This window comes from Lathyrus oleraceus, chromosome 6, assembly GCF_024323335.1.
Source record: "Lathyrus oleraceus cultivar Zhongwan6 chromosome 6, CAAS_Psat_ZW6_1.0, whole genome shotgun sequence".
Classification (NCBI taxonomy): domain Eukaryota; kingdom Viridiplantae; phylum Streptophyta; class Magnoliopsida; order Fabales; family Fabaceae; genus Lathyrus; species Lathyrus oleraceus.
The window spans coordinates 88,150,481-88,176,328 of record NC_066584.1 but is presented as its reverse complement, the minus strand read 5'-3'; the positions used below and the strand labels follow the sequence as shown (position 1 = coordinate 88,176,328).

The 25,848-nt window shown below is 37.7% G+C and overlaps 1 pseudogene; it reads left to right on the top strand.

The window, feature by feature from the left end:
• Window positions 1–353: 353 nt before the first annotated feature.
• Window positions 354–24,566, top strand: LOC127092289 (alcohol dehydrogenase class-3-like; annotated as a pseudogene).
• Window positions 24,567–25,848: the final 1,282 nt, after the last annotated feature.

Sequence of the window (25,848 nt, the reverse complement as noted above, 5' to 3'; positions counted from 1 at the left end):
GGCGCTTCCTTTAAAACTACACACACATACGCCAATTGGATTGGAAGCAATAAGTGCATAAGTCAATCCAATTGGTGCCACCTCTTTAACTTAGAGAGCATACGCCAATTCATCTGGCGCCACCTCTTAATAGTGGAGTAGTTTGAGAATAAAACTAAAAAATGGGTTATTTTGGATTTTTTTTTGAAAAAGTGGGTTATTTGAGTAAAAAATTCTGAAAATATTGCTCCCCTAAAAAACATGCAAAATCATCAGGGATTTGTTCCATGTGACTTCATTTCATACAAATACATAATATCACCCCGTACAATAGTTTGTGTTCCTTCCATTTGACTGTGTTGTTAACGATCTCGATGGCGACTACTACACAAGGACAAGTCATTACTGCAAAGGATTTTTCTCTTTAAATTCATCTTCATTTCACATGCATAATATCTCTTCATCTCTTACCATATGCATATTCATCATCTCATGACACCATTTTAATATATTTATTTATGAAGCCGCGGTGGCATGGGAACCCAACAAACCATTGGTCATTGAAGACGTTCAAGTCGATCCACCACATGTTGGTGAGGTTCAAATCAAAATTCTCTACACCTCTCTTTTCCACACCGATGCTTACACTGGGAGTGGCAAGGTACCATCTCTTCCTTTTTAGACATATATTTTTATGCATCAAGGTTCTCTCATATAACTTATTCATTTGACTTGTTTTTGCAGGATCCTGAAGGTCTTTTCCCATGCATACTTGGTCACGAGGCTTTTGGGTCAGTATATAAAACTATACATAATACTACCGAAACTTCTGGTTGTACGGTGTTCGATAAATCATCTCACACCAATACACATACCAGTGTTAATGTGCTAGTGTCAGTATTGTGTAAGTACTTTATAGATTATGAAAGTATGATAATGTGTTTTGGGTACATAGATACAGGATTGTGGAAAGTGTTGGAGAAGGTGTTACTGAAGTTAATGTTGGTGTAAGCCCTAGAGGCGAATACTTTTGGTACTTGTATCGAATTATTTATTAATAATACAAGGTTTTATCTTTATTATGTTTATTTAATAAATTTCTTATAATAGTTAGTCCGTTTAATGTATCAAGTGTGACTTAATCATGAGATCCCATTAAACATAAGGATATTATTCTTAAAGTATCCATAGTCGAGCTATGTTATGAAATGGGATAACATTAAAGCATTAAGACTATTATGTATATAGATTGATGATCACATCTCATGGATCATGGATAAGGAGTTATCAAATCTTAAACATATGTATGAATATTAGGAGTAATATTTATACTGGATTGATCCGCTATGATAATACTACATAGAATGTTATACAAAGTGTCATAAGTTATTCTCATGGTGATAGTGATGTATACCACCCTTCGACCCGAAACCACTATGGATCCTAGATGTAGAGTCGAGTGCTTTATTTCTGATCAAACATTGTCCGTAACTGAATGACCATAAAGACAGTTGATGGACACTCCACGAAGTATGCTTAGGGACATGAGTGACCTAGATGGAATTTTCCCATTCTGCATAACAGGATAAATGTCTAAGGGCCCAATACCAAACTGGACAAGGATGACACGGTTTATGTCTTGTGTTCAATATAGACATAAGGGCAAAAATGGTAATTGTACACATAAGTATTATCACAAAAAGGGATTTGTCAGATCACATGACATTTTCGTGTCTTGGGTAGCAGTGATGTATTGTTAGATATCGCTCACTATTTATTATGTTAAACATGTGATTTAATATAATTTCCAATATCGTGAAAACTTACAGGGTCACACACAAAAGGACGGATTGATGAGAGATAGAGTAAATAAGGAACACCGTAAGGTATAGTGCACTTAAGTGAATTATAGAACATCGTAAGGTACGAGGCACTTAAGTAGAATACAAAATGTGGTAAGGTACCACACGCTTAAGTGATTTTTGGTATACCATAAGATACAGGCCACATACACTTAAGTGGGATTTTTAGCTTGCAACCCACACGAGTGGTTATATAAATAGAACCATTGTGCAGAAGCATTTCACTTGATAAAATTTCATATCTCTCTCTCTCTCACTCAAAGCCTTCATTTGTAGCAGCTAGCACTGAGACTAAAGGAATTCGTTCGTGTGGACGGAGTAGAGGCGTTGTCACCATTCGACGCTCATGATCACTCCTTAGATCTGCGTCAAAGGTTTCAATCGTCACAAGAGTTAACAATTTCTATCACTGATCATGCCCATTCGTAAGGATCACTAAAGGAAAAAATTTAATTCCCGTTGCGTCTTGGATCATAATTTTCCTTTAGTGGTATCAGAGCCCCTTACGAAACCATGCATCTGATAGATATTTATTTTCTGTATTAAGACGATTAAAAGACATAATGAATTAAACAATAAACGAGTAATTAAATTTGGCATCATGTGTGTATGATTTGGATGATTTATGTTGACTATGCTTCGGAATTCGACGTTAGTATGGTGAAACAACGATACATCGATCGTCCATAGGTTACACAAATGAGAACGATCAATTTATATATATGCTATAAGTAATTCTGATGCAAAATATGATATATACGATATATTGTTTCTATTTAACTCATTCAAACACTTAATAATTGTTTTTCTTTGAGTGATCAATGGTCATTTGCTTCGGAATCCGACATTAGTATGGTGAAGCAATGACGTGTTGATCAATCATATTGAATTATCAATCGAGGTATGTTTGACGATATGAAATTGCTGCATTAGGGTTCTTTATGGTACAAGGGTTGTGATGTACAAAGAGTTGTGTGATTAGGGTTGTGACAGCACAAGAGTTGTGCTTTAAAGTATCAAGTGTTGATGCGAGAAACGAAATCGGTTTCAAATGAATTCTTCATTAAAATTTTGCGTCGGGGCGATGCTCCCTGACCCCCGTCCGCTGAATAGTCAACGGAACCACCATCTGCTAATCGGGTAATGTCATGAAGAAAGAGAATAATACAATATCAAAGGAGGACATCCTTGAAGATATTGCTTGGAGAAGCTTAGATCGTTATTAGGTTAACTTAGGTTCTCTCATTGGCTTGGGAGAACAATTGCGCTAGGGGCCATAATTGTTTCATTTTGTATGTATATTTATGCATGTGAATGTATGTTGATGCATGTGAGAGACGATTTATATGATAAATAAGCCAGTGAGATCAAAATAATTGTAAATTCCCTCAAATTAAATATTAAGTTTATGTTTTCCAAGTTTTAACACTCATCAAGACTAGTATCAAATAATGTAAGTTTCACCTATGCAGGGTGCATGTTCTATATCAGTAAGGTGCGATGGGATAATTGTAATATCCAATTGCTAAAACAACGGGTCAAACTTAATTAAACAAATTATAATAAGATTATATAAGTTTAGAAGCTAGAGTTGGAAATGATCCATATGATGGATTGGAATAAGGAGTTATTCACCCAACTAAAATATTCGAGAGTTGTATTAGATTTAATTGGAAGGAGTTCCTACATAAATAACATAGTTTTGTGTAATTCGCCTACGCGGGCTTAAAACAAAGTGAAATGTGGATCTTGACCCACTAGAAAATCTTTCAACGGGATTTTCCGAATCAAATGGTGAGGGTCATTTGTTTTGAGTAAAATAGTGGGAGCATATTTAATTAAAGGCCCAATTAAATATGTTATTTTCATGATACTAATATTTTCATATTTTTCATGTAGATTATCATGACAACAAACACCCCTAACAATATTTTGCGATCAATCCTTGATAAGGAAAAATTGTCTAGGATAAAATTTCTGGGTTGGCACTGAAATATGAGGATTATCCTCAAGCATGATAAAATGTTGTATGTCTTGGAGAAACCTGTTCCTGAATAGGAACCTCCTAGTTCTGCACCTAAGGCATAAAAAGATGCTTATAAGAAGCATGTCGATGATGCCAATGAAGTTGCTTGCCTCATGCTAGCTATCATGAACTCGGAGTTCCAAAAGCAACATGAGAACATGTCAGCGTTCGATATGATCGGACACCTGAAGATGCTCTATCAAGAGAATGCAAGACATGAAAGGTTTGAAGTTTCAAAATCCCCTTTTCAAGGCAAGTTATCTAAGGGATCCCTTGTAGGTCCCAATGTGCTCAAGATGATTGGGTATGTGGAGAATCTTGAGAGGTTGGGTTTTCCCCTCAGAAAGGAACTTGCGACTGATTTGATCTTGCAATTGTTGCTAGAGAGCTTCAGCCAATTTGTCCTTAATTTCAACATGAATGATATAGAAAAAACTCTTCCTAGACTGCTAGGCATGTTAAGAACTGCTTAGCAGAATTTGAATTCAAAAGGGAAGGCCATTTTGATGATCAGAAATGGAAAGAAACAGAACAAAAAGCCCACCAAGAAGGGTGGTAAAGGGAAAGGCAAGGAAGTTATCAAACCCAACCCCATTGCTCCTACTTTGAAGCCTAGTGGAGGCATAACAAAGGATGACACTTGCTTTCATTGCTGTAAGATCAGACACTGGAAGAGAAACTGCCCAAAGTACTTGGAAGATAAGAAGAATGGAGTAGAGACTCCAACTTCATGTATTTTTGTTATTGAAATTAATCTATCTAGTTTTGCATCATGGGTATTAGATACTGGATGCGGTTCTCACATTTGTACCAATGTGCAAGGGATAAAAAGGAGTAAAGATTTGGCAAAAGCTGAAGTTGACCTACAAGTTGGTAATGGAGCAAAGGTTGTTGCTTTAGCCGTGGGAACTTATGTATTGACTTTACCTAGTGGTTTAATATTTCAGTTAGAGAACTGTTATTATGTACCTGCAATTCGCAGGAATATTATTTTCGTTTCTTGTTTGGACAAGTTTGGTTTTTCATTTATAATAAAGAACAATTGTTGCTCCATTTATTTGAATGATATATTTTATCTTAATGCACAAATGAACAATGAATTATATGTCCTTGATCTTGAAATGCATATTTATAACATTAATACTAAAAGGATGAAACCTAATGAGTTAAATCCAACTCACCTTTGGCATTGTCAATTAGGCCACATAAATGAGAAACGCGTTTCCAAACTCCATAAAGATGGACTCTTGGACTCTTTTGATTATGAATCATATGTGACATGCAAATCTTGTTTAATTGGAAAGATGACAAAGTCTCCATTCACAGGAAAAGGTGAAAGAGCTAATATCTTTTGGCCCTCATACATACTGATGTATGTGGACCACTGAACATACCAGCCAAAGAAGGTTTTCAGTACTGCATCACATTTACTGATGATTTAAGTATATATGGTTATGTGTATTTAATGAAACACAAATCAGAGTCCTTTGACAAGTTCAAGGAATCCAAGAATGAAGTACAAAACCAACTAGGTAAGAATATTAAAACTCGTCGATCAAATCGAGGTGGTGAATATTTAAGCCAAGAGTTTGATGACCATCTGAAAGAGTGTGGGATTCTATCCCGACTTACTCCTTCAGGAACACCCTAATGGAGCGGTGTATCTGAGAGAAGAAATTGAACCTTGTTATACATGGTCTGATCCATGATGAGTCAGACCGATCTTCTAAACTCCTTTTGGGGCATGTACTATTGACAATAGCTTACACACTTAATCGTGTTCCATCCAAAAATGTTGAGAAGACACCATATGAGATATGGAGTGGTAAGGAACCACATATGTCTTATATGAAGATTTGGGGTTGCAAAGTTTATGTGAAACGACAAATTTCAACTAAGCTTGAGCCCAAATCTGAAAAATTCTTATTTGTGGGGTATCCTAAAGAAACAATAGGGTATTACTTCTACAATACTTTTGAGGGCAAAATGTTTGTCGCTTGAACTGGAGTCTTCCTAGAAACAGATTAAAATCATTGACTTGTGAATAAATTGTGCAGAGCTATTTTTATTGACTTGTGAAGTTTGACAATTGTGTTTGGGCCTTGGTCAATGTTTATTTGACTTTGTTGGATTAAAATCATTGGATTTAGGGGATTGATGAAATGTACATTTCATCTCCCAAAATGAATGAATGGTTTTAATTTGATAAAATCCTTCCCTTGTCCAATTTGGGTTTGTCTCATTTCCCCTCCCTCTTCATCTTTGATCCCCTTCTATCCCATTCATTCCATTGACCTGTGATATCTCTATATCCTAAGGCTAATTGGTTGATAAACCAATACAAGTATGGGTGAGATTAGGTCCACCCTTTTGCCATTTTATTTAAATTTGGTATGTTTTAGGAGTATGATTCATTATATCATATCTCTAACATGCATTAACACTAAAATTTCTATTGCCCGACCTCAGATAGTTGTGACTTCTACATAAGTCCAATTACGATTGCTTAACAAATCGCTAAATTTTGACCCAAAAGCATAGCATTCTAGTAAGTGAGATTGTAAGTATCCCCCCTTTCATGATATTGTATGGAAACTTGACTTTTTTTTCCTTCCTTTGGAAGATGTCTTGGTTCAAGGATCCATGCTTGTGAATAGAGGGTTGAGTGAGAATTGAGATCCACTTGATTTCATCTGCTATATGGTCTTGATGCAAATGTTACTTTGAACCTGTGTCTAATGCCTTATTATGAGCCATTCAAGGAGTATGTCATCTGATACATGGGAAGATTACGAAGAAGACTATGAAGTTGCTAGCTTGGATATGGCTATCTTTATTTTATGCCTTGCTCTTCATTGTGCTACTTGCTTATTGATATTGTTTGATTTAAAGTCCAAAGGAAAAATGGGTTTCCATATGACATTCTTTTCTATTGGATTGCATTCCATTGGTCAGATCTTTTCAACTCTTAACTTTTAAATTTTTGCTTAGGATTAGTCTCTTCATCTCCTCCCATTTCTTAAATTTCAAATCTTTCCCCCTTTTCAAAATCTTCTTTGCTTGTGATTTCTAAACTTAGACTTTATTGCAAATTAGAAACCTTGGCCTTATGCCATTGCTTTTTTTTACACTCTTTTCTTAATCAAACTTGTAAATGAACTTAACCATATTGACTTGAAATTTCAAAAGACAAAAAGAACTAACACTCATTCAAACTTTTTAGACCTTTTGTGCCTCTTTTAAACTTAATTTTTTGTTAAAAGCAATCCACTCGCTTTGAAATTGATACCACGAACTACGAGGTTTTGATCCCTCATTTTTATGTTGGTACGTAGGCACAAGTCCGAAGGTCTTGTCAAACACAAAAAAATGTAATTAATGAATCCTTTTCTCATCTCCCCACTCTATTTAATGCAAACATATTTTATACAAAAACACATACACACATAAAAAATGGCTCCCTAGGAGTACCTAGGATACTTTGGGTGCTAACACTTTCCCTCTGTGTAACCAACCCCCTTACCTGTAATCTCTGGCATTTTATTAGTTTTGATTTGAAAACTTCTTATCTTTGGGTTTTGTTCGTACTTTTTCCCTTTTCCTTTGGAAACAATAAAAGCGCGGTGGCGACTCTGGTTTAGCCTACATTTAGTTTATCCATAGCTTAATGGTCATGAATTTACTGCTACAAAAATTAAGTGGCGACTCTACTGGGGAGTAGTCTCTGGGGAGTATAAATCCCAGAAGGTCGCTCTCCGTCGAGTACGGAGCGGTGGGGAATACAAGATGATGGAGCAGAAAAGTCCAGACGAGTCTGGGAGTTCTCAAAATTGGAAAGCTGACATGGGAGTTGAATATGAATATCCTGGGTCGACGAGTCGACGGGGGTTCGGTACCAGACTGTCCTCCTCCCCAAGCAGAGTTGTGAGGACTAATTCCCCAGCAGATTCAAGGTCTGTGGTTTCCCTAGCAGGGTCAGGATGATTATCTCCAGCAGGTTTCAGATCGATGCTTCCCTAGTCGCCAAGCCTGAAGGTTGTTATTTCCCAACGGAGGTATCTGTGAGGGTTTTCCGAAGCAGAGTCGGGATGTATATCCCCAGCAAGTCAAAGACTGTTGTTTCCCCACAGAGCGCGTTGGTGGTTCTTATCCCCATCAATTCCCCAAGTGGATCGGGTGCAAAGGAGGTTTTCCCCAGCAAGGGTTGCCTTTTCCCAGCAGCAGCGCTTTTCCCCGGCAGGGTGGAGATGGAGCAACTGCGAGTTCCTAAGCAGAGTGTCTCGAGCTCCCCAGAAGAGTCCCTTGAGGGGGATGCTTTTTTTATGCATGCATCATTTAGGAGATCATAGCATATTGCATAATAAATCGCGTAGCATTTCCATAAGTATGGAGCATTACGCTGAAAAAAATCAATCATGCATCATATTGCAAGCATGAGCTAGTCTCAGACCGTGGTTACCGTTTGAGAAGTGGTTGCCTAAGGGTGAAGGTGTTGCTCCGAGGAGTTTGGCACCGTTTTTATCAACAGTACTTCCCCAGTAGTGCGATACTGAAGGAAATCTTTTCCGTCGGACAGAGATGGAAATGTTACGCGATCAGCGCGACTCAAGCCGTGGTTACCGTTTGAGATTTAGTTCGTCGGATGGTGAAGGTGTTACTCTGAGGAGTTTAGCATCATGATGTCAGATCAGCAGTGTTCCCCAGTAGTGCGATACTGGAGGAATTTTTTCCGTCGGGCGGAGATGGAAATAAAATCAAAGGATGTTACGCGATCAGCGCGACAATCGGGGTTCAATTGGAGAAAGGGAAATGTTGAGGCATTTTCTGGAGATCGGGGTTCAATTGGAGAAAAGGAAATGATTAGACATTTTCTGGAGAATGGGGTTCAAATGGAGATTGGAGTGGAAGATTATATCCGGGAGGAGGTCCTCAGGGTTATCTTCTGTTCATGTGTCACCTTAGACTCTGGCTGAGGCCAATGGAGGTCGTTATAGGTGTCTTCTGAGGAAGAGATGTACATGTTACCTTCCTTTTGTGAAGGTGTACCCTCTGATATGTCGCCCTCAGAGTGGTGTTTGGTGTTATTTCCGATATTTCCAGCGGAATTATCACGAGAAATTGGAGAACGGGGTTCAAATGGAGAAAGGGAAATGTTGAGGCATTTTCTGGAGAGCGGGGTTCAAATGGAGAAAAGGAGACACAGGGTGTTTTCTGGAGAACGGGGTTCACAATGGCGATCACAAGTTATCGTCAGGCGACTGGGGTTCAAATGGAGAATGGGGTTCATTATGTTGGCAAACAAGATATCGGGGTTCAAATGCAGTGATCCGGGATCATTTGCGCGAAGGAATATATCGGGGTTCAAGAAACGAAAAAATAGAAAAAGCTTCGGGGTTCAAGAAAAGTAAAAAAGAAAAGCAAAAAATAACAATCCCCAGCGGATGTGGTGTTCAGGCCATGATTATCCCTGCGTTACCATTTATTTTGGTATCCAGGTCGATGTTGTTGTTTCGGTGATCAGGCCGACTTTCTCCGTACCAGACGGATTTTTCTTTCAAGATTGTGTTTCTTTGCCGATTCTGACAGGCATTGTTAATTATATCCCATCAGAGTGCAAATTCTTCGTCTGTTCTTGGTATTCAATCACTCTTCACCCTGATCATCTGAAAGCCGAGGCTATTCATATCGACAGGTTCACAATGGATTGAATAGGGGCAGCTGTAACACCTCAAAATTTGCCCTCCTCTCTTGGGACTAGCTGAGCATATTGCATATCATTTTTTAGGACATTAGGCATTGCATATTGCATATCATATGGCTACATTGTGCAAGTCATCCTTCTAGGTCTTGGTCAGAAGATAAGAGGTTGAGATTCAAGCCTGAGGGTTTCATTGATTGAATTGATCACTAGCCATCTGAGGGTGTGTGATTCAAATTAGGGTTTCTTGATTCTCAAGGGGGTTGAGCTTCATCTTGGTTGCAATGATACATCATCATCATGGTCTTGTTATCATCCCAGAGATTCAAGAGATTGACCAGATACCTTGAGATTAGGGTTTTGACCACTGGTCAACCCTAATCAGTTTAATCAGCTGCATTGGGCCAATCAGGGCTTGTGAAGGAGATGAGGTTTTCAATGGATATGGGGATCATCATGTGATTATATTGAGCTTATTGAAGTTAGGGTTTCATCATTGAGCCATGTCATCAGGAGTTTGAGGCTCAACTTGATCAGTGCATAGCCAAATTCATCTATCAGTCAGAAAAGTCAACTGTGGTCAACTGTGCTTAAAATGATGGATTTGGAGGTGGGAGAGAGTTGGATACACTTCATTCATGTCTAGACAAGTTTCATTTGACATTTCAAACATCAAGAATGAAGAAAATAAAGTCAGATGAAAAGTTTCCAAAAATGGCAGGTGACTTGTAATTGAAAACTGCCAAAAATGGAAAGTTTTCCTCCTCAAAATTACGTGTCCAAAAATGCTTCAAATGAAGTTTTGTTCAACATGAAAGTTGTAGATCTTGCTCTCACCTTTCCAAAAAGTCCAAGAACTTGAATTTCTCATGTATGGTTGGCAAGTTGTGATCAAATCATTTTCAAAAATGCCTAAATTCAAAGTGGCATAACTTTCACATGGAATGACCAAAATGGATGATCTTTCTTTGAGCAAACCAAGTTTCACATGTACTTTCATGATGCATGGTCAAATTTCATCAAAAATAATCATGGCAAAAAGTCATTTTTCAAGTGGATTATTTGAAAATTGGTGGGAAAAATGGTGAAATTTCAAATTACATGGATTTTGCATACAAGGCTCATTCCAACACATCATGAATGACATTTAGAACTTGCTCCAACTGATTTTGGACTGATACATTGGCTGGTTTGCAAAAGGTCATTTTTGACATTTCACTTAAAATTGCATTTGTGCTAATTCACTCAATTTTGCTAATTGTGATTAGTAAATGGATTAAGGCATGGTATAAGTACATAATTGTAACAGAATTGATAAACACACTTCACATTTCTCAAGATCTAACCAACTTTCCCTCCAAAAACCTCTCAATTCTCCAAATTTTTCACACACTTTTTTCATCATTTCACACTGAATTCTTCATCAATTGCACTGATTCTTGTTGGATCCATCACACACCAAGGCTTGTGCACGACTGTTTCATCAAATCAAGGCCAAAAGAGTGCAGAATCGTGACTGTTATCTCATTGATCATCCATGGAAAATCGAAGGATCTTCAATCTGGAGCACAATTGAGCTGAGGCACGTATTCCATTCAACTTCCACATCATCAATCCACGACTGTTTTGGCAATTGGAGCGTTGAAACCTTCGAATCCAACAGCTGCTTCATTACAAGGTTAGAACTCGATTTCGATGATTCTCAAAATCTTGATGTGGTTTAGGTAGATCTTGTGATGTAGAACACGATGCAACTTGTATCATTGATTTTCGTTAGGTTTTGAATGAGATATCATGATTTGAACTTTGACCTAGGAAACTATTTTCGCTCGATCCCGTTGATATGGTTAGAGTTAGGTCGAATGCTTGTTAGTTTCATGATCCTTGTTGAACGGTGATTCCATTGATGTGTGATTTGTTCGTTTTGGTTGAGAAATGCTCATCTGCATTTTCTGGAAATTTTGTTGTTGTTCTTGATGAAGAACACGATGCCAAGGCGCGTTTGATCTGAAATTTTCCATTTCGTTTTGAATTTCTTGTTTACCGCCACCACTGACCAATCACGCTTCGCCAGCAAATAAAATGAAACGGCGCGTTTTGGCTTCGCTGAAGCATATTTACAAAATTGCCATTATTGCATATTAATTTGTATTATTTCATTTCTTTTTCATTTTTTTCATTTCATTTTGATCACATAACTTCAAAAAATCATAAGTTCTTCAAAAATAGTCCAAATTTGATGAGACTTTGTGCACGATTCTCCTTGTGATGTGTAGCTTTTATGGTGATTTTTAATATTTTTGTGCACGTGTGAAAAAATAAATTGCCTAGGGATTGTTTGGATGTGTGTCATGTGTATATGCTTTGCCATTTCACTCATAAAATAATGATGCTTCCATAGAAATGCTTGAAATTTTTTTTGCATGTTCTAGACTCTTTGCTGGTGATTTTGATATGTGGTTTGCAATTTTTGGATCCCTGGTTGATGAGATATGAATTTTTGATTAGAGGTGTGACAATTTGTGTCACACCATGCTTTGTGAATTTCATGATTTTATTTGATGTGCTTGTGAACATTGGATTGAGCTAAAGTTTTGCATGATTGAGCATATGGATGTTTGGAATACATGTGAATTTTTCTGAATTTATTGATGGCGTTTCCTATTTGATTGGAATTTTTCCCTCTGTTTGGTCATTTGGTGATGTTTTGTGACACATGTTTGTATTTGGCTTGTGAAATTCTGGTCATTAATTGGATGGATGTGAAATTTGACATGTGAATTGTAGACACATTATAGGTCATTGTGGTTTTGATCCCATTCATTTATCATGCTTTGTCACTGTTTTATGATTTTTGGAATTTGATGCTTGTTTTGATGCCTTGTGTTGGCTTGTTTGATAATGTGTTGACTTTCTGATTTTCATTGACCTATTTCCCTTTATCCAAATGAGCTGAAATTTGATATACTATTCATTCAATGTGTTTTGTTTAGACTTGAATTTTTGTGGAATTTATTGAAATGTTTTGATAATGATTTGATGGTGATCATTCTGTTTGGTCCTTTGAGGTTGCAAATTGCATGTTTTGTGCCTTTTCTTTCATGAAATGATGATGATGAATGATATGAGCAGGGGACCAATTGGATTTGTTTCTAAATTGTTTGATTGTGGTTTTGGATAATTTTCACTTGCTGTTTTGGATTTTTCATCTCCTTTTGACCCTAGGCTTGTCCTAGTGGTCTTGTTTCTCACTTTTGAATTGTGTTTCAGGTTGAGATGCAAATGCTTTAAGGAGAAAAATGCAAGTTGATTAAATTGAGTTTGGTTGATTGTTGTGAACTAACTTTTGTGTTTTGTAGGATGCTTGGCTCACTTGCTTTGAGCTTGTGCTTGGCTCACTTGAGTTGATTGTGTTTTGCACATTGCATTGTCTGATTATACATTGTCTGTTGGTTCTTAACTTGTCTGTGTTGACTTTGTGACTTGAATACTGACTGTATTAGATTGATTTCAGGTACCATAGTCGCTTTAGTTCTTTAAGAACTTGCTGTGCTGCTGCTTGGTTGTATAAACCAATTGAGGTAGACTATCTTGTCTCCATGTAGTCTGGAAGACCTGGCTTGTTATTTAGCCAAGCAACTGTCTGAAGTCCTCCTTAAGAGGCGATGTTTGTGATTGTTTACTTTTGTCCCCAAGCAGGTAAAGACCTTGATTAAGGCGATTGGCGGAACCCAAGGGATGTGCAATCCATCCCCCGCTATTCTGTTGAGTCGTCCCTCTGCTCACACCACTGTGTTGATGCATTGGGACATTAACCCAAGATCTTGTACATTTGTACAGTCGAGTCAGAGTCTTGAGTGTAGAAGGGTTCCCGCTTTCTGGACCCACGCTCCTTTGTCTGAAGCTCTCCTTGGCCAGGGATAAGAGCTGTGAAGTCTAATCTTCACTCACCTTTCATCTGCTTCACCCTGACTCTCAATGTCAGGGTTAAGAGCGAACACTACCCTGTACAGTTGACTTGCCTCGGCAGTCCACCCTTGTATGAGCCTCACTTGACTGGATATAGTGTGTGCTATTTGAAATGTTTGCTTTATTTTGATTGAGCCTGTGTGCTTTGCTTCTTCCTGGTTAGGATTAGCTTGTTGTTGTGCAAGTAGATAGAGAACCATAACATAGGGTAATGATGCATGATAACACCTAGGCTCGAGTCCAGCTCCCTAGTAGTGTGTCTCCCTTTGTATCTGGTTAGAATTTCTTTCCCGTTCAGGGGAACTACGTCGCCCTGATCCTCATACCAGATGAGGTACGTAGGCAGGAGACCGTGCGAGATCTCTCAGGGCAAACCCTTTTTCTTTTTGTGTGTGTTTGCTTGACAGTTGCTAGGCTCGAGTTCCCGACTCCTTAGTAGCTTGTTGCTTGTTTCTTCTTGTGTGTGTTAGGAGACGGATGTAAGCCCAGCCATTGACATTCTGTATCCTCTTGTTGTGTGCTTGGAGTCCGGTATAAGTCCATCAAGTGGCATCTGGTTTCCAGTGTGTGTTTGTTTGGTTCGGAAGCCGATGTAAGTCCAGCGATTGGCGTTCGGGTTCCAAGTTTGCCCGTGTTTGTGTGTGTTTTGTTTCGGCGTGCGTGAGCCGAACTACGGCAGCTCTGATTCTCGTTCGAGACGAGATACGTAGGCATAGGATGCGACGTCCTAGCGAGCCCTCTTCCCCCTTTTCCCACCTGTGTTGTTTTCAGTGTGTGTGTGTGTGTGATGTTTGTTTAGCAACCTTTTCTTTCTTTTAGAGCGTGGATCCCGTCGAGTACGACGAACGTGAGGGGTGCTAATACCTTCCCCTTGCGTAACCGACTCCCGTACCCTTTCTCTTTGGTCGCGAGACCATGCTTTTTCCAGGTTTACTCTGAGCGTTTCCTTTCCCTATTATGGGATAAATAACGCACGGTGGCGGCTCTGTGTTGTTTTTGTTTCAGCCCGCCGGTTGCTTTTCGCGGATGCGACACCCATTACCTATAATCTATGGCATTTTATTAGTTTTGGTTTGAAAACTTCTTATCTTTGGGTTTTTTTCGTACTTTTCCCTTTTCCTTTGGAAATAATAAAAGTGCGGTGGCGACTCTGGTTTAATTGACGTTAAGTTTATCCATAGCTTAATGGTCATGAATTCACCGCTACAAAGTGCATCAAAGGAAGTTGTTTGGATCAAAAAGTTCATAAGTGCATTTGTCATAGTTCCTAGCATTGTGGATCCCATTGATCTCTATTGTGATAACAATGGTGCTATCGCACAAGCTATGGAGCCTAGATCTTACCAACGATCCAAACACATACTTAGGCGTTATCACCTCATTCGAGAGATAATAGATAAAGGAGATCTGAAAATATGCAGAGTACCTACACTTGACAATATTGCTGACCCACTAACAAAGCCTCTTGTGCAGCAGAAGCATGATGGCCATACTAGATATATGGGTATTAGGGGTATGCCTGATTGGATCTAGTGCTAGTGGGAGATTGTTGGTGTAAGCCCTAGAGGCCAATATTTTTGGTACTTGTATCGAATTATTTATTAATAATAAAAGGATTTTTCTTTATTATGTTTGTTTAATAAAATCCCTAGAATAACTAGTCTGTTTAATGTATCAAGTCTGACTTAATCATGAGATCCCATTAAACATAAGGACATTATTCTTAAAGTATTCGTAGTCGAGCTTTATTGTGAAGTTGGATAACATTAAAGGATTAAAACTATTATGTATATAGACTGATGACCACATCTCATGGATCATGGATAAGGAGTTATCAAGTCTTAAACATATGTATGAATATTAGGAGTAATATTTATACTGGATTGACCCGCTATGAGAATACTACATAAAATGTTATGCAAAGTGTCATAAGTTATTCTCATGGTGATAGTGATGTATATCACCCTTCGACCTAAAACCACTTTGGACCCTAGATGTAGAGTCAAGTGCTTTATTGCTAATGTAACGTTGTTCATAACTTGATGATCATAAAGACAGTTGATGAGTACTCCACAAAGCATGTTGAGGGACATGAGTGACCTAGATAGAATTTTCCCATCCCGCGTAACAGGATAAATGTCTAAGGGTCAAATATTGAACTTGATAAGGATGATAAGGTGTATGCCTTGTGTTCAATATAGACATAAGGGCAAAATGGATAATTATACACACAAGTATTATCACAAAAAGGGATTTGTCAAATCATATGATATTTTCGTGTCTTGGGTAGCAGTGATGTGTTGCTAGATACCGCTCACTGTTTATCATGTTAAATATTTGATTTAATATAATTGGCAATATCGTGAAAACCTACAGGGTCACACACAAAAGGACGGATTGATGAGAGACAAATTAAATAAGGAACACCGTAAGGTATATTGCACTTAAATGAATTGTAGAACATCGTAAGGTATGATGCACTTAAGTAAAATACGAAATATGGTAAGGTACCACGCGCTTAAGTAGTTTTCGGTATAACATAAGATATGGGCCACATACACTTAAGTGGCTTTTTAGCTTGTAACCCACGCAAGTGGTTCTATAAATAGAACCCTTGTGCAGAAACATTTCACTTGATAAAATTTCATATCTCTCTCTCTCTCTCTCCCCCCCCCCCCTCTCTCTCTCTTAAAACCTTCATTCGTAGCAGCTAGCACCGAGACTGAAGAAATTTGTTCGTGTGGAATGAGTAGAGGCGTTGTCACCATTCGACGCTCGTGATCACTCCTTAGATCTGCATCAAAGGTTTCAATCGTCACAAGAGGTAACGATTTCTATCACTGATAATGCCCATTCGTAAGGATCACTAAGGGACAAAATTTAATTTCCGTTGCGTCTTGGATCGCAATTTTCCTTCAGTTAAGCCAGACGATCTTGTGATACCTTGTTACTAAGGTGAATGTAGAGAGTGGGAGTTTTGCAAATCTAGCAAAATCAATCATTGTGGCAAAGCTCGTCCTGCCACTGGAGTTAGACTCATGATGAGTGATCGATAGAGTTGTTTCTCTTAGGGGTGTTCAAAAATATGGTTAATTTAACCGTATTCCCAATCTGAATTATATTAAACCACAAAAAGTTTGAACCATTCAAATGATTACTGAACTGAACGATATATTATAAATAATCTAATTAACCAAATTTAAGTTAAAAACCAATTTAAATTGTTTAACTAATTATTTTTAAGAAGGAAACCTGCTAAAATTTTAAAAAAATGACATCATCGTCAAAAAAGTTTATTCGAAAGTCACTATCAACACATAAACTATTGCCCATACCCTACGTGTTGCTTGCAAAACCGTAGAAAATTATGACAGTACTAATTATTTTTACATATAATTTATATACTACACTATTTCTAGTTTCATTATTCCACTAAATATTAGTTCTATCATGGTTATGAAAATCGATTTTGTTATTTGTAACCGGTAATTACAACAAATTAAAAATTGAACTGAACCATTAATTTGATTAAATTTATTGTAGTTTATGAAGCACGGACATCTTAGTTTGTTTCCCTGTCAAAGGAAAGCCTATCTATCATTTTATGGGAACCTGTACTTTTAGTCAATACACTGTTGTTCATGATGTTGCTTGTTGCTAAGATTGATCCTATTGCTCCTTTGGACAAAGTTTGTCTTGTTGAATGTGGTGTTCCAACCGGTAAGTTTGTAAAGTGGTATGGAAATTGTAGTCAGATTTTGTATTTTATTATATATATATATAAGAAAGGAGCTTATCTTTTTTATCCTTCAGTCGCGGGTGTTCATAAGACATCTCATCTAAATATTTTGACAAATGTTTCAGGCCTTGGAGCTGTCTGGAACACTGCAAAGGTGGAAGCACGGTCAATTGTTGCCGGTTTTGGTCTTGGAACTGTTGGGCTTGCTGTGAGTTTCAAAAAAACTAGAACCTAGATTTTCATTTTAGGTTGGTGTTGGAGCTTCTATTATGTCACATAATTTACACTTGACAGGTTGCTGAGGGTGCAAAAGCTGCTGGTGCATCAAGGATTATCGGCAGGGACGGAGCTACTATGCAGTAAGAGTGGATCCATACCTACGCCATAATCATCATTTATTTAATATTATAAATAATATATTAATATTATTAATTGTATTAAAAATTAAGAAGAATATTTTATAATGATCCCCACTTAATAAATAATATTGAACAATTTAGTTTTTCACACATCAATTATTCCACTACATTTAAAATATCAAATTGTTTGTTTTTTTATTTAAAAATAATTAATTTTATATAATAAATAAAATAAATGATTTAAATAAAATATAAAAAATTCAACTTTTTTTCATATTCCTATTAATTTTCGTTGACTCTTTTTGAATATAAACAAATCACTTTTCCTTTTACTCTCACTTCAATTTCTCTTACCTCAAAATGCATATGTGTTATTAGTTTATTTTCTATTGTTGTTCTTTTAAAAGATAAATTTTTTAATTTTAATCTTTAATCTTTATAATTTATTTTTATAATTGTAGTAAGAGTAAAAATATATTATTACCTTATTGAGTTTTTGAGATTGTGTTAATGGTAGAAAGTTTAATTTTAGAATTTTGTAGTGTTTATTTAAAATTGTTTTATTTGTATCAATTTTATAGTATTGGTATCAATTTTTTGAATATAATTTTAATTATGATATTTTATTCTTTTTACTAATAAGCAATAAAAAAATATTTCAAAAAAAAATCAAAGAGCAATATAAACTTTTAATCCTCAAATACATAACATATACTTATATTTTTTTTTTGATGTTAAAAATGAAAAAATCATTAACATTTTCATAACATGAAAAATCATAATGTATATTTGTATTTTTGAAAATAAAATATTATATTTATACTGACCCTATTACTCAAAATTGTCTTCTCCGTCCCTTATTATCAGGATAGATATTGACAGTAATAAATTTGAAAGAGGTGCATATCAGCTTTGATTCTATTTGGTTGTGCAAAAGCTAGTCGTGATTATTGATATTTAGTACCTTAATTTATTTTATTTATATACTTTGCAGCAAAGAGCTTTGGAGTGACTGAGTTTATTAATCCAAAAGAACATGAGAAACCAATTCAATTCAGCAGGTTATAGTTGATCTTATCGATGTTGAAGTTGATTATAGTTTTGAATGCATCGAAAATGTCTCAGTAATGAGGGCTGCTTTGGAATGCTGCCATAAGGTGAGTGTTGATGCTACCTCATAAACTATCTGTGTTTCTTTTTATAAGCACGCTTTTACACTCACAAAAAAGGCAAAGGGACGGAGCTAGTTTCACGCCAACAATGAAAATGAAAATAGAAGAATCGAACATGAAAATCATGAATGTTTATGAAAAGAAATTAGTGATTTGTGTAACAAATAATATGTTGAAACTTTGCAGGGGTGGGGGACTGTAACAGTACTAAATATGGCAGAAAAGATGGGAAGCAAAGTGAGGATAATATTATAAGACTTTAATCAAACAGTTGGCATACAATAAAAATCCAGATGTGAAAAGAAAGTTTGAGGGAGAAGAATAATAACTTTACTCATCACATAATCCTAAAATTTCTCACTACTGCAGTATTTGTACTGACTCATTCCTTCACGTAGTCCCTCCACATGTTGTGCGGTTTGCGTGGCCTTACTCCTGTGCGTATGTCCAATATTTCCGCGTTATTGTTAACCACTTCCTTTTCGTGCGTATTTTGTGGGTCCTCCCTCTGTTTTGCTGACTCATAGGCTGCTTCTAAAATCTCTTTCTCTTTTGGCTTCATTACAATACCATCCCCATTAAAAGCAACCTTGTCCTCAAGGTTGAAAGAGGGAAACTTCTGTTGCAAGTCAGTTATTTCTTCCCAAGAAGCATCTGCGACATCATGCTGATCCCATTGAATTAAAACTTGGTGAATTGTTTGGTTGCCTTTGATAACAGTTCTAGCTTGCAACACTTTAATAGGAGTTATAATTGGTCCTCTGTCTGACATAGTCAAAGGTAACGGCAAGTATTGCTCTTGGAAAGTTCCCTTGAATGGTTTAAGCTGAGACACATGGAAAACAGGGTGTATTTTAGCATGATCTGGAAGTTTGAGTTTGTAAGCTACTGAACCCACACGAGCTATGATCTCAAAGGGTCCAAAATAGCGCATGCCTAACTTTTGATTCTTCCTCAAGGCCACCGACTGTTGCCGATAAGGTTGGAGCTTCACCAACACTAGCTCTCCCACCTGAAAGGTCACATCCATTCTATGCTTGTCCGCTTGTTTCTTCATGTACTGCTGAGCCTTTTCTAAATTTGCTTTCAACTGCTGTAAAATTCTGTCTCTCTCCATCAGCTGCTCTTGGAGTGCTGGAGGGTCAGTAGCTTGAGGTTCATACCTTAATAAAGTCGGCGGATCTCTCCCATAAAGAGCCTTGAAGGGTGTCATGCCAATGCTGGTCTGTAAGGCTGTGTTGTACCAGAATTCAGCCCATGATAATGCCTTGTACCATGACTTAGGGTTGTGAAAGGTGAAACACCTAAGAAATAGCTCTACTACCTTATTAAGCGCCTCAGACTGCCCATCAGATTGGGGATGATACGCCGACGACATTGCCAAACTTGTACCTTGTAGCTTGAACAAATGTTGCCAAAAGGAACTTGTAAACACTTTATCCCTATCAGATACAATGGATTTGGGCATTCCATGTAATTTGACAATATTGTGCATAAAAATTTCAGCCACTGACTTACTAGAGTAATAAGTTTTCATAGGAAAGAAATGAGCATACTTTGATAATCTATCTATGACCACCAAAATAGTAGTGAACCCAAAGGATAAAGGAAGTCCTGTGATAAAATCCATAGCCACATCTTCCCATACTTGTGATGGTATTGGAAGTGGTTGTAATAACCCCGCCGGTACTGTGTTAGCAGTTTTAGCTTGTTGGCACACACCACAACTTTGCACATAGTGATAGATATCCTTTTTCATATCCGGCCAGTAGAATTGGGACTTTATTCTAGCCATAGTTCTATTAAAATCCGCATGACCACCCAGTGGGGATGTATGTAATTCATATAAGACTTGCTGTACCAATTCAGTGTGTTGAGGAATCACAATTCGTTGCTTCCAATATAACAGTCCATCTCTGAAAGTGTATTGGAGATATGAATTACCTTGGCTAATACACTTTTGTATGATGTCACTCAAGTGGTTATCACTTTTCAACACTTCCTTTACTTGTTGAATGAATTGACACTCAGGCTCTGACCACGACAAAGTCATTAACCTCGATAAAGCATCAGTTGCCAGATTCTCTTTGCCAGGCTTGTACTCTATAACAAAATCATAACCCAAAAACTTATGTAACCACTGCTGCTGTTCGGGTGTCTGGAGGGATTGGTCCATCAAACTCCGCAAACTCTTTTGATCGGTTCGAATAATGAACCTATGACCCATTAAATAATGTCTGAATTTGGCTATAGCTTCAGATATGGCAAGCATCTCTCAAAAATAAGCTGATTTCTTTTGATTGCGAGGAACTAGTTTCTTGGAAAAATAAGCAATGGGGTGACCATCTTGGTGCAACACTGCACCAACTCCGACCCCTGAGGCATCTGTTTCCAAAATGAAGGGTTTATTGAAATTCGGCAAAGCCAAAACTGGACCAGAAATCATTGCAAGTTTTAACTGGTGAAATGCCATCTCAGCTTGGTCATTCCACACAAAACTCTCCTTCTTAAGTAATTCAGTCAATGGTGCAACCACTCTTGCATATGATTTTATAAATCTCTTATAGTAACCTGTGAGACCTAAAAAACCCCTCAATTGCTTCACATTCTTAGGTACTGGCAAATCCTGTACAGCTTGGATTTTATCTTTATCCATGGCAACTCCTTGACCTGTAACTCTATGTCCCAAGTACTCAATTTCTGAAACTCCAAATGAACACTTAGATAACTTGACAAACAGAACATTGTCTTGAAGTATTTTTAGAACTGCATCTAAATGGTCCAGATGTGCTTGCCAAGTAGGGCTGTATATGAAAATATCATCAAAGAAAACCAAAACATATTTTCGCAAAGCATGGTGAAAAATATGATTCATTAAGCTTTGAATGTAGCTGGAGCGTTGGTCAGTCCAAATGGCATGACCAGCCATTCAAAATGTCCTTGGTGTGTTCGAAAAGTTGTTTTATACCTGTCTTCGAGTTGGACCAATATTTGATGATAGCCAGACCTGAGATCCAATTTTGAAAAATATTTAGCCCCGAATAGCTCATCCAATAGCTCGTCTACTGTCGGAATGGGAAAGGAATCCTTGACAGTGATAGTATTTAATGCCCTGTAATCCGTGCAAAACCTTCATGTACCATCTTTCTTTTTCACCAATATGATTGGTGAAGAAAATGGGCTCGTACTTGGTTGTATGATACCTTGATGCAACATTTCATGGATCATTTGTTCAATTTGTGTCTTTTGGCTATGAGGGTATCGATATGGTTTAACTTTGACAGGATTAGAGCCCTCCATTAATGGAATATGATGGTTATGTGACCTATCCGGTGGCAACGCAACTGGTGTGTTAAACACCGCTTTGTATGTATGCAATAACCTAGAAATCTCTGGTTTGGTATCAGTAGGTAGCTCCTTGAACATTTCCTCAACAACATTTGATTTGAGCCATTGAATGGTGAAACATTCTGCTATAGCATCAGTGTTCTGCAACCTCTTCAAATGGTTGAGTTGAGCAACTGAAGGTCTGGGAACTTTCTCTCCTTCTAGCGTGACAAACTTTCCATTTAGAAAGAATTTCAGTGTGAGCGAAGCATAATCAGCCACATGCGGTCCTAGAGTTGCTAGCCATGATGCATCCAAAATCATATCTGCCCCAGCCACCGGTAACAAAAACACAGGAACCTTCAGTTCATGACCCTGTATCTTAACTGACAAGTCTGAAATGACCCCTTCTGCATTCATAATTTCCCCATTGCCAACCAGAACTCTGAATGTCGGACCGGTTTCTATGGGCAGTTTCAGAAACTTAGCGATTCTTGGCTGCAAAAAATTGTCTGAACTACCACCATCAATCAACACTTGCACTTTAATGTTCTCAACTAACTCAGAAAATCTTAGCACACCCATATGAGAATCTCCTTTCATTTCATTTAATGACAAATGATGCTCCGGCTCGACGGTAGGAATGCTGTCTGTGCTGAAATAAGATGGTTTCAGGATATCCCCACTGAGTTGATCATCCTCAGTATCATCATAATGTAATAGCATAAGTTGTCTGTTAGGGAATTTATGAGTAAATGAAAATTTTTCATCACACTAATAACAAAGTCCTTTGTCCCGTCTGAGTTGCATCTCTGCAGGGGAAATGCGTTTGATATTGGGATTCTTTTGGAACTGACTCATAGGTCTGGTGGGGGGGGTGTTGAGGATGGGGCCCGTGTTTCTCTGGTTAATTTCTAGTTTGGATGAATTGAAGGGTGGTTTGATATATGTGGATGGGTTGGCTCTTTGTGGTTTGTGTGTTTGAGTGTATTTTTCCTCATAGACTTTGGCTAGAGATACCGCTTTCACAATGGAGGTGGGTGTGTGAATTAACACGTCACGACGGATCTCAGAATTGAGACCACTTATGAAACAGTCAATTAAGGCATCATTACTTAGGCCGTAAACTCTATTAGCTAATGATGTAAATTGTAGATAATACTCAGAAACAGTTCCAGTTTGAGTCAATTTAAACAGGGTAGCACGGGGACATTCATAGATGGATGGACCAAAATCCAGTTCTAAAGCACGAGTAAAATCTAACCAAGAATGGAACGTATTAGAACGTTGTAACATTTGAAACCAAGGAACCACATCCTTATCCAGATGCACAGATGCAATAGTTAATCTATCAGAATCAGGGGTATTGTAATAACCAAAAAATTGCTCAGCACAAAAGATCCACTCATCCACGTTAGTGCCATCGAAACGAGGAAATTCGAGTTTGACATTTCTCACCTGAAACGGAGGCCTGTTGTTGAGTTCTGCACCATGGCGATGCTTCGACGGTGTCTGCTGAATGAGGATGTCAAGCGCTGCGTGGATATCATCAAACTTTGATGTGTTACTAGCTTCTAATCGTTCCATACGCTCAAGGACTTCAGTCTGAAACAACCGCATCTCCTCATTAGTGCGCTTGATCTCAGCTTGTAGCTCTTTGTTTTGGGGTTCGGCCATGGTGTAATGAAAGCACCAATGTAACAGTACTAAATATAGCAGAAAAGATGGGAAGCAAAGTGAGGATAATATTATAAGACTTTAATCAAACAGTTGGCATACAATAAAAATCCAGATGTGAAAAGAAAGTTTGAGGGAGAAGAATAATAACTTTACTCATCACATAATCCTAAAATTTCTCACTACTGTAGTATTTGTACTGACTCATTCCTTCACGTAGTCCCTCCACATGTTGTGCGGTTTGCATGGCCTTGCTCCTGTGCGTATGTCCAATATTTCTGCGTTATTGTTAGCCACTTCCTTTCCGTGCGTATTTTGTGGGCCCTCCCTCTGTTTTGCTGACTCATAGGCTGCTTCTAAAATCTCTTTCTCTTTTGGCTTCATTACAGGGACATCAGTTGTTGTGGGTGTTGCAGCATCAGGGCAAGAAATATCAACTCGACCTTTCCAGTTGGTGACTGAGCGTGTCTGGAAAGGAACAACTTTTGGTGGCTTCAAGGGCAGATCATAAGTGCCTTGGCTTGTAAACAAGTACTTAAACAAGGTAAATTATCTAATATGTTCCATGCCATTTCGTTTCATGCACTAAACTTCAAGGTTATTTGTTGCCTAGTTTGTTGAGTACTCAGGAGTAAGTAATATTTATCTCATATTATGAGTACATTACTCACAATTTGACTCTTGCAGAGATCAATACTGCATTTGACCTCATACATGAAGGAAGGTGTCTCCGTTGTGTGCTTGCAATGCACGCTTGATTTGAGTGATCTAATCGATAGCCCGATGAAACTGTCGAGTGTGACAGAAGCAATGTAATGCTGTCTTTTTGTTTATGAACAAATATGAGTTGTATGATTCTTGTAATCACACTCGAATTTTATAATAATGTGAAAATCAACTTCTTAACTCTTTTCAAATTTGTGATAGGAGAGCCTCTTGCAATGGAGCCAATAGCATTTTTTTTGGATTATTATTGAGACTGTACTGTTCTTCTACTTCACCTATCAGATGTCAATAGCTCAATAATCACAGGGTCATCCTGTGGCTAGTCAACCTTTTTATTTATTTCTCTTTTAATGCAAAATTCACTTATCTTAAATCACAAAATCATTCCCTTTTATTTGTTTGTTTTTCTACACCGAAATTGTCAATCTTGCGTCTGAAGGCAAGGTTTGTTGTCAATTTCTGAAGCTATAAATTTGAGATGCAGCTACACACACATTTGCACCATGACTTACAAAAAAAATTCAAACACCCTTAATGACATGCATTTTAATTCCGAGTATCTATTATATACCGGAATTAGCGAATTCTCATAATCATGTTTGACTTGATTAAGGTGGGTAAGAAGGGGACCATTTTGCAAATTGTATGGATTGGTACGTGTACTTGCTAAAAAAATCCAATGGGGTAGTATTGTATTCGGAGGGTTATTTATGATGTATAGGGTGTTTCGACAGTGCTTAGGGCTACTTCATGCAAAGTGGTGAGAATCTCTATACATATATTTTTCAAGGTGAATGATTCAATGATCCCTTCTCAATTCTAAGACTGAGATATTTATGACTATCCCTTCTCAATCTTTAGATCCAATGAGCATTTATTCTCTCTCTTCCCTCAGAAACTTAGGATGTATGAAAGCCATTTTCTCCTATAATCTTGGGGAACATTGTTTCCCTCATCGTCACTTATCTATCTCTCTAGAGCACAAGGACACATCATTATCCACGTTCATTGAATGGGTGGGTCGTGAAACCACGTTGGGTAGCCCAAGCCTAATCTAGGAGTCTTACAGTATGCTTTAGGCAACTTAAGTGTTACCTTGGTACTCTCGTGCAACATTCTTCCGGGCGGCCTATGGTGCCATTGTGGTACTCGCCCTTCCCCGGTGGGCTTTGTCTCACTCCTTATGGACCATCTTCTTTTAGGCCTGATAAATTGACCTCCAATACACAATCTTTCAAGCACGAGGTCTTGTAAAGGACGAAGTGATTTGGTTTAAGTGTTCTGAGACTTCAAACATCCATGACAAGGATTGTC